The 13,200-nt window shown below is 51.8% G+C and overlaps 1 protein-coding gene across 1 annotated transcript in view; it reads right to left on the bottom strand.

Annotated features, from left to right (window-relative positions):
* The window catches only part of SYNE3 (spectrin repeat containing nuclear envelope family member 3), a 97,355-nt gene extending 84,781 nt beyond the window's left edge, over positions 1-12,574 (bottom strand). Inside the window, exon 1 of the mRNA XM_017528184.2 lies at positions 12,410-12,574. The gene's annotated coding sequence lies outside the window, so the exon portion shown is untranslated. The remainder of the gene's footprint in view (positions 1-12,409) is intronic.
* Between the last annotated feature and the right edge of the window lie 626 nt (positions 12,575-13,200).

Genomic DNA, 13,200 nt, shown 5'->3' with positions numbered 1-13,200 from the left:
TTTTTTTGAGACAGGTCTCTCTTTGTTGCCCAGGCTGGAGTGCAGTGGTGTGATCACAGTTCACTACAGCCTCGGCCTTCCAGGCTCAAGTGATCCTCCTGCCTCCCACCTATCAAGTAGCTGAGACCACAGGCAAGGGCCACCATGCTGGGCTAATTTTCTTATATTTTTTATAGAGATGGCCCCACCATGTTGCTCACGCTGGTCTCAGATTCCTGGGCTCAAGCAATCCTCCTGCCTCGGCCTCCCAAAGTGCTGAGTGTACAAGTGTGAGCCACTGCACCCAGTCAGAACTACGTTTTTGAGAACTGAAATTATTAGAAGAGTGACTGGTTGAAATCTGCAAGGCCCGCCCCCCACTGCGGAGAAGGCTTCTAGACAGGAGGCTGCAAACCACCGCTCACTGCCTGATTCTGTACAGCTCCTGGGCCGAGGATGCTGTTTAACATTTTTAAATGGTTAGAAAAACATCAAAAGAATAATAGTATTTCATGTCATATGAAAATTATGTGAAACTCAAATTCCAGTGTCCATAAATTTTATTAGAACACGACCAACACCCCTTCATTTACATAGTGTCTATGGCTGCTTTCTCGATAGGATGGAGAGCCAAAATATACTTACATATTTCCTTTCTGGTCTTTTACCAAAAGAGTTTGTTCTGGGAGCTTCAAGGCCAGTGCTATTTATCAGCCCAAGGGAACTACCTCACCCCACCCTCTGCCTATCAGCACAGCATTCTTCTGGGTCCGGAATCCTAGAAAATTCTATGCTAGTCCTTTCAGCAAACTGTGACACAATCCGGATAGCCAGCTTTGCTGACAAGCAAAGGTTTCCAGATGCTAAGAATCGTGTCTTCCTCAGAGCTTTCTCCCTGGCATTTGTCTCTCACAGTCACTTAGGGGGCCTTTGCCACTAAGCTGAGGTCCCCCCACACCGTCATGGTTGTTCTGCTGACACCATCTCGCCACGTCCTCCAAGCAGTATCTGAATCATTGCTAGACTGGGTCCCACCCTCGCAGGGGCCCATGGTGTGAATCATTACATCAGCTAAAAGATGATAGGAAGCCAGCATGGTGGCTCGTGGCTGTAATTCCAGCACTTTGAGAGGCCAAGGAGGGTGGATCCCTTGAGCCCAGGAATTCGAGATCAGCCTCAACGACATAGAGAGACTTCACCTCTATTTAAAGAAAAAAAAAAAAAGACAATAGGAGCCTCATACAATCACTCACAAAAGAAAGGCTCACTGGACAACTCTCCAGTGATAACAGGTAGGGGCCACCGGACACATGTGGAAAAAGCTGGCCAGGGCCAGGCAGGGCCTGTTCATATCACGTTCTGTTCCTGTTTCCCTTCTGAGGAGCTTAAGACCTGGGGACAAGGGCCCTATTCGATCTACAGAGCCCCAGCCTGGAAGGCAGCAGTGCTGGGTCCTGCCCTGGGACTCTGGGCGCCTCGTTTCACTCCAAGGCTTGATTAGCCCAAGCACCAGCAAAGGAGCCAGGCTCTTGTGGGCACTGAGGTCCTGTAATGTTGCATTCACTGCGTTTACACGGCAGCGCTGACCCCAGGAAAATGGCCCTGATTGCTGGACAGATTGCTTCTCAGGCTGCCCCTGTGGTCCGGGGAAGGTGGAGCAAGAGGGCAAACGCATTGAAACGGAGATGTTCTAGCTGCACTGTCCCTGGGGAGCTCTGAGTGAAGCTACACTGGGAAGCCCTGTTATGCACACAGCCGCTCTCAAGTCTGCCAGTCCCACTCTCTGCCAGTCCAGGTGGCTGGTGCCAACAGTCCTGGGTTAGTGATCTCGTTGGGCAGCCCTCAGATCTGTCAGAATGTTGGGCCGTAGAGGTCACCTAGTTCCATGTCTTCACAGTGTGGCCATTTGTCCGTTACAGTCATGATTTTGACTATAACCGAGATGCAGACACATTCACTTTTTTTCTAATTAATTTTCTTTAATTTGACCCATTTAAACTCGTTTATTTTAAAAGAAGACTTTTTCTTTTTACCTTTTTTCTTTTTTTCTTATATCTGGATTAAGAAACAAATGTTTATGCAGGGCACGGTGTCTCATGCCTGTAACCCTAGCACTTTGGGAGGCCAAGGCAGGTGGATCACGAGGTCAGGAGTTCAAGACCAGCCTGACCAACATGGTGAAACCCCATCTCTACTAAAAATACAAAAATTAGCTGGGCATGGTGCTACGTGCCTGTAATCCCAGCTACGTAGGAGGCTGAGGCAGGAGAATTGCTTGAACCTGGGAGGTGGGGGTTGCAGTGAGCCAAGGTTGCACCACTGCACTCCAGCCTGGGCGACAGAGCAAGACTCTGTCTCAAAAAAAAAAAAAAAGAAATATATTTTTACCTTAAATAAAAAAACAGGGTCAGGATCAATTTCCATGTGTCATAAAATAATGAACATAAACAAGGTTTAACTCTATCTGGATAATGTTGCTAGTTTACACGTGGGGCCTGCTCATTGTTAGAGAGCTGTTAAACACAGATTAGCCCTCACCGAGATGCTCTCCTGGACAACATCCAGGGGTTCGCCATCATCCCTGTGCATCAGGATCACCTGGGAAGCTTTAAAAAGCTACAGATAAGCAGCCCCACATCCAGAGACCTCTCTGACGAATTGGTCCAGGGTGGAGCCCAGGTGGCTATGGAAAGGTCATCTAATCAGAATGATTGAAAGAAAAGGAAAAAAAAGGAGAGATGAAGGGGAGATGAAGAGGGAGTGGCTGTCATTCAGTGCCCTGGGCTTGTGTCACCAAATTTATCCTGGCAATTACCAGTAGCCCCTCGTCCAAATTCACCGAGATCTGACCTGGTCTAAGCCCCTCCGCTGTATTGAGAGGACCTAGAGGCTCAGGGCTGGGACTGAGACAGCAGGGCCTGCTACAGTGATGACTTTTTTATACACAGTTAATTTCATAAAAGAAAATAGTCACATTGGCCAGTTGCAGATGGCTGGTGTGCCAGGCAGGCAATGAATGGTCAAGGTAAGTGGTCTGCACCCTGTATACCTCTAACGGGGGACATTGTCCACATGGATGTAGGCTTGGCTGGGTCAACTCCGGCCCATCATGCCTTCCTAGATCTGCTACGGCACGGGCATCAGCCAGCAACACCTGAGCCAAGGGCTGGCCAACCCGCAGCTGTGCCCTGTTCAACTCACTGCACATGCTGGGGGCAGAGGCAGGCGGAAGTACTGAGTTCCCTTCCAAGTGATCTGCATAATGGCAAAGTCACCTTCCTGGCTAGGGAGCACCCAAGGAAAAGAGGGAGCGCTTGGAGAGTCTGGGAAGGGAATCCATGGGAACTGGTGTGACCCAGCACCTTCCGCTTGCTGGGAATCCCACATGTTATCTCATCTCTGACTCACAGTGACTGCAGGGAAGGTGCAGCCAGCCTCATCTTACAGGTGTGATACCGGGTCCATGGAGGTTATGTGACTTGTCACAGGTGACAAAATCAGGGTCCCAGCTCAGATCGGCGGGATTCCATCTGAGGCCTAGGAGTAGAGAAAGACTCCATCAAAGTCAAAAGTGGAACTTCCTTTGCACAGATGGTGCCAGTGATACCTTGCTCTGCTGGCTAAACTAACAATAGGGATGGGCCCTGACCTCCACGGGGTGGGCTGCGGTTCACAACTTATGCTCACATACCCAGCAAGGCAAGGAGCGTGCACCTGCGCACCCCCTTTACAGGGGAAGAGAGTCGACACCCAGAAAGATCGTACCTTTGGGCAAATTAAAGGGTCCTTCCTGGTGCCCCTCCCAGCCCCTTGAGCTTCCCTCTCATGGAGTCACACCCCCTAGGATGGGGCTGTTTAAAGCACACACCTCACCCACCGGACGCCTCCCACAGGGCAGGGCCATGTCTCTGAGGTCTCTCTAGTTCGTGTCCACCTGAGCCAGTGTCAGTATGTTGAAGACACGCCATTGCCCAAGGCACGGGTTACAAAGCGGAAGGCCCAAGTCTCAGCCACAAATACGTGCTTCTTTGGCTCCCAAACCAAAGTGGGCTCCAGCAAAACCCTGCAGCTTCCTGCAGGAGACCCAGACAGGAACTTCCAGGGCCATCCTCTCACCCGCTCCAAGCAGCACACTAGCAAGTGAAGACTGTGGCCAGAAGAGCCTGGCCTCGATCCCCCTCCCTGGACATTTGGGTGGTTTTACCCAGAGGGAAGTGGGACAAGAGATGCCACAAGATGGAATTTTTTAAATAATCAATTTTTTAAAATTATGCCTGAGCAAACTTGAGTTTGAAATCAGCAAACAGATAAATAGGCAAATCACAAAAGGCAGGCCTGCTCGCTCCCTGGTGCTGGCTAAATGACAGAGATTAACCTGGCAATCCTAACTGGCTCGCACCCAACCCTGCAGTCACTGGCTTGTGGTCACCAAGTTCTCAACAGCTAGTGAAAAAGTGGCGGCCGGGGTTCCCTAGGAGAAAAGGGTGTGGTCAGAGAAGACAGGTGAGGTGCTCTGGGGTGGGCCCCTGCTCTGGAAAACCTTTGGCATTCTTAGCTCATGTGAAACTGGTCCCACAGAAAGGATTTCCTTTGAGGAATGGCCTGGCAGTGTGAGAGCCACTGTGGGCTGTGGAGAAAGAGCCAGATGCCTGGTTAGGAGGCTGAGTGACTCACCACTTCCACCCACAGCACTCCTGGCACGGAAGGGCCAGTGCAGCCTGGTAGTCACCTGCCAGAACTGTGGGATCAGGTCACCTGGCTTCAATTTCCAACTCCACTGCTAGCTGAGGTAGCTGAAGGTGGGTTACTTAACCTCTCAGCCAAATGGAAATAACATCAGAGCATCCTTCATTGGGCTGCTGGGAGGATGAAGAGAGAAAAGGCAGAGAGCACTCAGACATTCAGTAAGCACTAGACAGACAGTAGCTGTAAGGATGAACCATGCAGGAATCACAGATGGCACCCAATGTACTCCATCGGCCCACTCATTCATTCATTCATTCATTCATTCTAGAAGTATATACGGTATTGAGCAGCTCTGATGGCTGGCTCTGGACAGACAACAATTCCTGGCCTTATCTTTTTCTAGTACAGAAGACAGACAATAAGCTCAGCTGCAAATAATTAACACAAATAATTTCAGGTGACAGGACAGAGCATGTGGGCAGGATGGGATGGGTGCCACTGCATGGGCAGGAACGCCTCTCTGAGGCTGTGGCTGTGAGCTGAGGTTCCGACGCAGAGAGGGTGCAGCCAGTGGGGGGCAGTTTTTAGGAAGGGACAGAGCAAGAAGCCACACTAGAGGAAGGAAAGCTTGGCATGTGCAGGGGAGAGAACATCAGATGCGAGTCCCAGGGACGCCAAGAGAGAGATATCTGCAAGGTTCCAGGGTCAACCCCTAGAGAACCCAGGAGAATGGAGAGTTCTCCAAGAGGACAGTCCCCTGAAGGGGGCCACAAAGGGCGATGATGCATATCGCATCTTCTCTCCCCAGCCTCAGGTCATGGCTCCAGAACTCACTTTTTTCCTGTGTCCTGGAAATATTGGGATCTGCCCTTCATACTTCATTCAAGCGAGCTCTGAGCACACCTAATGTTTGTAAGATCCTACTTTAAAGCTTTTTAATTTAATAATAGTAATGATAATAATAGCACCCTCTCTCTGGGCTGGGAGCAGAAATGTGAGGATGAATAATCCGGTGTCCAGCCCTCAAGGAGGTCACAGGCTAGTGGGGAATCACTCTTGAAACTGTTGATTAGGAGGTGGCTGAGGTGGGCTTCCAGGAGGAGGTGATGTCTAGCCAGGTGTTGGTGGGAAGGGGTGGGGAGGAGAGCTGGGCAGGGGAACAGCTTGAGCACAGGTGTCAGGTGAGAAAGGTCACGATGAGCTAAGGGCTTTATGGTCCATGGAGTTGGCCCACTTTGCAAAAACCTGGGCCAGCTAAGAATGTGGGACCTAATCCTCAGAGCAAGGCAGATAAGCAGGGAGTCACCTGTCAGTATCTGGACCCTGCTGGGGTTATGGGTGAACTGCAGTAGCCAGACCCAGGTCCCTAAAACCTAGTTTAAGGCTGTGGTCCTTGAATGAGAAAACATCTGAACCTCAAGGTACCTTAGAAATCTCCTAATCTCAACCTCCCTCTTTAAAGAGCAGGAAACAGACTAGCCCAGGTGAAGGTCAAATACAGGCTCCTCCCGTCCTTAAGGAATGAGGCTACCCCAGTGAGTCAGCGGACTGCATTATTTCAGCAAATGTCACTTGGGAGGGGCTCAGCCCTTTTCAGATCTCAAATAAAATGTGTGGCTTAATTTAGAGTCCAGCCAGCCCTGGTGGCCCACCCTGTTCTGCCCATGCCTTGGTGATGACCACATGGGCTGAACGCTGAAAGCCTGCCATTTCATTTCATCAAGCCACCATCCTGAGTTGTGTTACACCACGGATATCAATGAAACACACTTTGAGGGATGGTGGTTGTCAGGTAAAAGCACTGGCCCGGGAGTTAGGAGACAGCATCTTGACCCTGAAGCACCTCCAGGACTTGAGCCAGCCATTGACTTGGTTTCTCCACATGTAAAATTATAAGCATAGATCATCTCTAAGGCTCAGGCTGGCTGGACTGCAGCTGTCACTCCTAAAAACTTCTCCAGCGCCCACACACAATTTCTCTGGGCATGTACATTAGTGTTTGTTTCCTAGTCTCTGAAAGTTGCCTTACCCACGTAAAGTTCTTTCTCACTAGGTCCTCACTAAGCCCTGCTCCATGGGGAAGTATTACTAACCCCGTTAGATGGGAAACACCTGAGAGCAGAGGGTAGCGAGCAGGGCAGGGACCTGGGCCCAGGTCTCCACTGCCCAAGGGAGCACCCATGCTGGGACACAACAGCCGTGCATTAGGAAAGCCACCATCTGAAGCCAAGCAGTCTTGGAACACCTGTCTCTTGGAGCCCTGTTGGCTGTGACAGGCACTTCTGCAGAGGGAAAGCAGGAAGAATACCTTTGATGGGAGAAGAAGGTGGCCAAGAATCAAAATGTGTGGGACGAAAATGGGATGGATTCCCCCAACTCCCCACGTACCAGTGCCCACGCTGCAGACGGTGGGCTTCCTTGCGGAAGACCAGTGAGGAGAGGTAGAGTGTTAGCCTCCAGGTCATCTCTGCGATCTGACAGCTGGAAAGCCACCACCCAACTGTCCTCTACCAGGGCACTTTGCCATGGCCCCCCAGGCTGGGCTGGGCTGTGGAATTTCCGCATCTAAGGAGTGAAGAATGTGCTCACAGCACAGCGCACTGAAAACGAAAGTGGCTCATCTTTTCCTCTCCTCCTCTGGATGAAAGTTCTGCTCCATCTTCACCTGCTGTGTGATTTGGGTCAAGGCACTGAACCTCTCTGAACCTGTTTCCCCAACTGAAAAATGGAAATAACCATACCTGTCGCACTCAATTGTTTCAGGGATCAAGTATGCCCTGCAAAAAACAGGATGAGTAAGAACAGAAAACCACACATGTTCTCACTCACAAGCAGGCGTTGAACAATGAGGACACATGGACACAGGGAGGGGAACATCACACACCAGGGCTTGTCAAGGGGGTGGGGGGCTAGCGGAGGGAGAGCATTAGGAGAAATACCTAACATAGATGACAGGGTGATGGATGCAGCAAACCACGTGTATACCTATGTAACAAACCTGCACGTTCTGCACATGTACTCCAGAATTTAAAGTATAATTTTAAAAAGTAAAATAAAAGTTCAAAAGTCAGTTAAAAAAAAAATAGGATGAGTATGAGGAGCTCTTTCCTAAGAGGACTTCCTATAGGAAAGAAGATTCTAAGCACTGCTTATATATTTTCTTTGAGGATGCTTCTGTTCATATACGTTCTAGAAGTGTGTGGTGCCATTGTAAATTGTAACTCTCTTCTGACTTTTTAAAAATAAAATGATCCTATCAGTTTAAGCTCATGTACACTTCCTGTCTCTCTCCCTGACTACCCTAAGGAGGAGGCTTGTGACCCAGGACTCACACTGGTCTGTTTGTCGGGTGGTGTCCTCATGAGAGTCGTACGGGCGTGGCAGCCTGGAGAGAACTGTCTTCCCTACATGTGTGCCCAGTGCTGGCCTTGACCAGGACACTTCCTTTTGTTATAAAACCAGCAGATTGTTCCAAGTAACCTGAGGTTCCTTCCAGCTCAAATATTTCAGGATTTTGTGATTCAGAAGCATAAATGATTAGGCTAGGATCTTTAAAAATCCTGTTGATAATCTGAGATCATAGAGTGTTATTGTCATCTTGCTTGTTGTATGATTTGGGAAGAGGGAGATTATGTCTCCTACATTAAAGAGAAATCATGTGTCATACAACAGGATTTGTTGCTTTATTTTTTAAATCCAGCCAGATTAACATTTGAATCTGAGGAAAGAGGCAGATTTTCTAAGAAAGCATCTGCAAATGCTTCGTATGATCTTTTAATTTCATTTGTATTATGTAAGATTATATATACAATGGAATATATGTGCCTCCTATTTGTAAATGGTGAAGCATAAACATATTTTAAAATAACACCCTTAGCCAGGCACAGTGGCACATGCCTGTAACCCCAGCGACTCAGGAGGCTGAGGCAGGACAATCGCTTGAAGCTGGGAGGTTGAGGTTGCTGTGAGCCAAGATCATGCCACTGCACTCCAGCCTGGGCAACAGAGTGAGACTCTGCCTCAAAAAAATAAATTAATAAAAATTAAAAATAAAAAATAACACCCACAAGCCTCCCACTGGACTGAAGAAACAGAACATAATAGATCCCACTGAGAGTAAAACAGGCATCTCCCTGATCAATTACCCACTTTTCCCTAAAGATAAACACCTTGATTTTGTGTTATCATTCCCTTGCCTTTTTCTTTTTTAAAGCAGCTTAACGTTGTGAAACAGAATCTATGTATAAAGGCATGGATACAACATACACGTAATTAGCAAATAACTACAAAGTGATTTCCTTTGTAACTGCCCCCTAAGACTCTCCTAATCCTCTTGCCTTTCCTCAGCACGTGTGGTAATGCTTGACTTTTATTTAAGGTAATCACCTTCTTGCTTTCTGTCATCATTTGACTTCTCAGCTATGTGTCACTAAACAACTCATTGCTTAATGAGCTTGTGTTTTCAGCCTTTATAATTGCCTTAGCAGCTCTCCCTGGAGATGCTAGGATTCCCCATGTCGTATCTGCAGCCTAGAAACCCAGGTGCGAGATCCAGGCTGCACACTGGTGTTATGATAGATGAGGATTAGTAATAATAAAAACCAGCAGTCCTTCAGGAGTTCGAGACCAGCCTGCCCAACATGGCAAAACCCTGTCTCTACTAAAAAATACAAAAAATTAGCCAGGCATGGTGGCAGTCACCTGTAATCTCAACTACTCGGGAGGCTGAGGCAGGAGAATCACTTGCACCCCGAGGCGGCAGCTGCAGTGAGCTGAGATCGCACCACTGCACTCCAGCCTGGGCCACAGAGCAAAAAAATCCATCTAAAACAATAACAACAAAACAATCCATCAGTCCTATTTATGATGTGCCCCCACCATGCCAGGTGCTCTGCTAAGCATCATCCCCAGTTACCTCATTTATCCTCGCAGCAACCCCGAAAGGGGAGTATTTAGAGAGGAGAGAATTAAGGCATCAGCTTCCTGGACTTGTCTCCCATCCACTTCCTAGTTGCTCAGCCCCAGAACATTATCCCTAAGTCCTAAAGCAAAGATTCCTTTCAGGATGGGAGGGTCAGGAAACACTGCTGCTCCTGGGTTTCTATCTTTGTGGTCCAGTTGGGGTGCTTCAGATGTTATTTAAAAAAAAAAAAGTTCAGAATCCTTTTTTTTTTTTTTTTCAGTAAGTACTGATGGCTTCATGAATGAAGACAAGCATGCTGTCTGGTCAGTACTGTTTTCCCAATGATGAACGTACAACATTGTCCTTGGATCGTCTAAGATAGGCCATGTGGTGTCAGAAAGAGCATCAGGTCAAAAACCCTGAGTTCTAATCCTGGCTCTACCATATCCAGCCACTGGATATCAGCCTCCTCATCTGTAAATGGGCCAGCAATGGCAGCCTTGCCTACTACCAGATCCTAGGAGATGAGAGGCAGGAAGTGCTTTGGAAGACCCCACAGACGCATCCAAGTCCCTCTGTAGGCTTCTCTAGAATCTCCTGCCCTCCCTGGGGCCAAGGGCCAGCTTTCTGTGCTGGAAGGACTGTGAGGTGGGTGAGCCAGGACCACCCACCATTGACAGACAAAGAGAAATCAAGGCAGGGAGAGGAGGGGGAGAGCAGAGGGGAACCCAGGTATCCCAACGATGCCCCTTCACCTCAAACTGTGACACCTGCTCACGTGTGCTGTGTCTGACATCATCTGAGATGCTGATCAGGGCAAAGTTCAATTAGTGCTCACGACGCCCTTTGAGGCAACACCTGCAGTACTATGGTGAGCCCCTGTCCCCGGGGAAGGGGGCTGGTGCTCTGAAAGGTGAAGCAACTTTCCCAAGGCTACACAGCCAGGAACGGGCTAAGGTAGGACTGGACTCAGGTAATCCAACTTGACTGCCCCCATTCCTAACAGCTGGACGATGCGGGAGGCCCAGCTGCCCAGTGGGCTCCCAAAGGCTCCCAGGTGCTTTGGACATTGACCTGGGCCTGCCCAGTCTTGCCTCCTGGGGCTGCCAAGCCAGGGCCCCCAGCAGCCTGCCTCGTGTTTCTTCATCACTAGGCAAAGGGGCTGCCCAGGCATGGCCAGGTCCACAGCTGCTGGAAAGCATGCAAAGCACCCAGGCAGCAGGGTTGTTCCCATGGAGACAGAAAGGACTCCAACTCACCCTGAAGTACCTGCAGGGAGCCAGATGCCCGACAGCACCTGGAGGCAGAAACCCGAGCCTGGATTATCTCCACTTCCCTCTGTCCCACCAGCCCATCCTCAGGCCTTCTCCTCAGGACCCGCAGCAAGGTGTGAGTTCCAGAAATAAGCCATCCCAGCCCACTTCCCACTCAGCCACCCCCAGAGGGGCCTCTCTGGCTGAAAACAACGCCCGGGGCCAGCAGGCTTGGCACAGCTGTGGCTGTCAGCCTGCCGAGCGCTGTCCGGCCTGAGGAATGTGCAGACCCACATGTGCTGAAGCGTCCCACTGGGGCACAGTGACAGGAAACTGAGCAAAACAGCTCGTTGGCACCAATACGCCCCTCCCACCTCGCAGATCCTGACTTCTGTGGGCTGCTGGCTGCCCTGGTAGTGCAGGCGGCAAGACTGGGCCCTTTAAGCGAGCCAGGCAGTGTTTCTCTGGGCAAATCACTCCCCCTCTCTGGGCCTGTTTCTGCTTCTCTTGGTGGATGAAGGAGGTTGTCCTGCCAAGCTCAGAACCACAGTGATTTTGTGACATGCTCTCCTTTCTGGGAGGACAGTCCATTCTCCTCATGTGGGATGGGGCATGACTCCAAGACACATCGGGCTATCCCAGTAGCAGCCCTTGGCTGTAGAAAGCCACCCCACCCAGTGCTGGGATGAAGGTAACACTTCAGACTTGAAAGGGTGACCAGGAACCTGGGAAAGAGTCGCAGGGCAGCAGCCCAGGGCTGAAGCTTCAAGGCTAAAGTGATTAACTAAAAATATTCATTATCACTTGTCCAGGCCACAGCCCCCTGGCTTCCAGTTTTGAAGGAGAGGTCAGCGGTGGGTGTAGGACCCTGCTCCTGGGTTGACCAATGAGACACACCAATGAGTCTGCTGTTTCGGGTCAAGATCCCAAGACCCCAAGAGAAGTCAACATCCATCTGAGGCTCCCTCAGGCCATGCAAGCCATCTCTGGCCTCACTGCCCGCCCCCCCCCGCACCCCGCTTTAGAGATGTGGGAATGAGGCTCAGAGAGGTTGACCTGCTTGCCAAGTTTGCACAGCCAAGAGGTGTCTGAACGAAACTGAGCATTCGGGGTTGGACTTCCCCTCCTCGCCGCCGCCTGCTCTGCTCTCCCAAGCACTACCGAGCGCGCTCGTGGTGGCCAGGAGCCGGTCGGGTCCCCGCCGCGCGCAAGCCTTGGTGACAGGCCAGCCCACCCCTAGGGGAGGCAGAGGGAAGCCCCGGGGAGGCCCCCGGCCCGCCTGTGACGCGCTGCCCCGGCTTTAGGGCTTTTTCTTGCGGGCTGAAGCTGCCGGGGTTCAAAGGAAAGGCCCGGGAATTTCGCTGCCAGCAAGGAACTGTTGGATTTAAACTAAAAATACCCGCCCGCCTGCAGCTGTCACTCCGGGGCCCCCGCCCCCGTGCCAGGCGCGCCTTCCTAGGTCCCCCAGACTTTCGGCGCCCCTGATCCCGGGGCTGTGTCAGAGCGGGACTGGGGCTGAGCACCCGACCCGCCCGGCCCCGGCCCCTGCCCCAGCCCCGGCCTGGCCTCCCTGCCCCACGCCACTTACCCGGCCCGGAGCGTGGAGGAGCGAGGCGCCGCGGGCTGCTGGGGCCGAGCCTCCTTCTCGCCTCCCCGAGTCCCGGGCGGCTCCGGGGCGGGGCGGGGCCGGGGCGGGCCCGGACACCCGCGAGTACCCCCGCCCACGCCAGGACCAGCCCGGTGGCCCGGCGGGAGAGGCCGCGCCCCTCTTCGCGCGCGCTCGGCGGAGGCCTCGGGTGCGCAGCCCCAGCCCGGCGGACACCCTGCGTGGCCCCGGGGACCAGGACCGAAGAAGAGCCTCACCGCTCTCTGTCGCAGACCCGGGGCGGGGGCTAAGGAGGGGTCCTGTCCACTCTGACCTGGAAAGCAGCCGGAGCCCTGGCCCCTGTCCGTCTCCCTCCCACCCCACCCACCCCCTTCTCATCCTAGGGGATGCGCGGAGCTGCCTCTCCCCGGCAAAGTTGGATCTGGGCGCCCAGACTTGGAAGAGGGATTAGGACACCGGCAGGTCTTACCCTCACAGAGCAGAGGTGGGGGCCTAGGCAGGGCACATCGCCCGGAGGCAAGAAATCCAAGAAGAACACGACACCCATCAGCCAGCCTCACGCGGGCAGAAAGGGCGGGGGGGGGCACCCTGTCCATCCTCTCCCACCCCACAGTCCGGGAGTCACAAGGAACATGAATCCCCAAGTATGCCGTGAACCTCCAACAAACCCAGGGCCTCAGAATAAGCCTCCTCTCTCCCTCCCCACCCAGTAGAAACATCCTCCCATCCATCCACCAACCCCTGCTCCTGCCACGCCAACCCTTTAACCTGGT

Source organism: Cebus imitator, unplaced genomic scaffold, assembly GCF_001604975.1.
Source record: "Cebus imitator isolate Cc_AM_T3 unplaced genomic scaffold, Cebus_imitator-1.0 Scaffold52, whole genome shotgun sequence".
Classification (NCBI taxonomy): domain Eukaryota; kingdom Metazoa; phylum Chordata; class Mammalia; order Primates; family Cebidae; genus Cebus; species Cebus imitator.
The sequence above is the reverse complement of the archived record's forward strand: the minus strand, read 5'-3'. Positions and strand labels throughout refer to the sequence as shown.